The following is a 2,155-nucleotide window of genomic DNA, read 5'->3' on the forward strand; positions in this document are numbered from 1 at the left end:
AAGGCCTCAACCGCTAAACAACCATTCACTCAATCTAAGAAATCACTGCCTAGGAACAAGAAGGCTCCGGGGGCAGAACAATCCGGAAGCAAAGCAGTTCCCATACATCCGGATCGGCTAATATCCAAACCGACATTCCGAATTCGAAGGACTCCGCATCTAGTTCTAGCCGCACCAACACCAACGACATCGAGCAAAATCGGTCAAACAAGGGAAAATGGAAGGTCGTCGATGAGGGAAATCCGGCCACAAATCTTAATGATGAATCCGGTTCAGTTAGACAACCGGAGGCACACGAAACTGCAGACAATGACATCCAACAACTAGGAGAGGCCCTTGTCTCCCAAATAATAGAGCAGCTCTTCAAGCATGCTCATGTTGTGAGCAATGTTTACTATCAGTGCGCTCTTCAACGAGAGGAAGTCGGTTATGCCGACATGTTACCAGAGTGTCCCGCTCATCAGAAATAGGAAAAACTGGTGGAAATGGAGAGGTCGGTGTTCGAACTGACGAAAACAAAGAGCGTTGTCACCGCTCTTAGAAGAGAAAGGATGGTTGAAAAGCACGCCCGGTTGAAAGAAATCACCGGCCACATCCTTCACCTTCATGAAAAGAATGTCCCTCCAGAGGACAAAAAACAGCTCGATGTAATAGTGTTGGAGATGTTGAAGGCTAAGGAACAAGAGCTAACCGATTAGATGACGCGGTTGGAATCGGAAGCCGGTCATCAAGAAGTTTCGCATTTTTCAAGATTGCATCCTGAAGATGATGGAGGATCCAAATCTAATGGCGGTCCTAATCCGGAAGGGGCCGAGAATGCCCCTCCTCCACCGGAATCCACGGTTAATAGAATTGAAATCGATATGGGTAATCCGCTCATCGATAGGCCCGGGTCTCCACAAACCGATAAATCACCGGCGCCTGCACTAACCGAGGACCATGTCAAGGGATAAATCGAGGAATTTTGTCAAGATGCCATCATCCCGTGGCAGACTAAAATGAAAGAAAGGGCGAAGAAATCACACCGGTGGATCAAGTCTACCAGTGAAATGCTCAACTCTACGATCCAACGGCTTACAGCCGTTGAAGAGAATTAAGCCCTAACCGACCAACTGATCAGCTCCACGACACATAGAACTACAACTCTAGAGGACGGTCTTTCTCAAACCGACCAGCGGTTCGGTTCAACAGATCAAAGGTTAGCGACTCTTGAAGAGAGTCACAATCATACCGCTCAACAACTTACGTCAACGGATCAAAGGTTGGCATCTCTTGAAGAGTGTCTATTTCAATCCGGTATCCAGGCCGGTTCGATACTTCAAAGAATGGCAGCGCTTGAAAAAAAGCATGCCCTGACCGAAGCATCATTAAAAGCGGTCTCCGAACAGCTCGCGGAATTGGTTGCGGCCAAACTAGCGGCCGACGAGACACTTGAGAAAGCGAATGAGATCGCGGCCCAAAAACTCCAAGAAGCTGAGAACGAGAACATGCGGATTCTGAAGGAAAGGAAACAGACGGATGCGAGCCTGGCCCAACATGTTCAGGTAGTAGAAAATGCCACACCGGAACAAACGGTACAAGCAAATGAGGACGCGGCTCGGATAATCCAACAACAGTTGATAGAGGAGGAAATATAAGAAAGAAATCAACTCTCCAATCTGTCTACTCCCTCAACCGGACCGGTCACCAAGAAGAGAAAGGTCACCAAGAAGACAGCGGTTAAACGGATTCAACAGTTGTCGGTTGAGATTGCTGAACTGACCAATGCTCCTCCAATCAACCCGGTTTCACCAGAAGTTGTAGAAGTTGAGGACGAGGCTATACCGCTAATAAAGAGAGCGCGGTGCGCTAATGTACTTCCACTCAGATCGGTTCCTTCACAAGCACAGGCTTCACCAACCACCGGCACCTCGGGCGATCAAGCATCTTCCTCCGGACTTGGCATCGATCCGTGCAATCCGGGAAAGGGGATGATGGCTCAATACCTCAAGAGATATATGCCAAAAGACGACAAGAATAGGGAATAGACTTTCAATTATCTATTCTTTATGTCAACTTTATTATATTTCCTATTTTATATATATAAAATATTTCTGGAAAACGGCTTACATTTTATTCCTTACATGGTTTTGAATATTTTAAATAAAATAATCAA

This window comes from Impatiens glandulifera, chromosome 1, assembly GCF_907164915.1.
Source record: "Impatiens glandulifera chromosome 1, dImpGla2.1, whole genome shotgun sequence".
Lineage (NCBI taxonomy): Eukaryota > Viridiplantae > Streptophyta > Magnoliopsida > Ericales > Balsaminaceae > Impatiens > Impatiens glandulifera.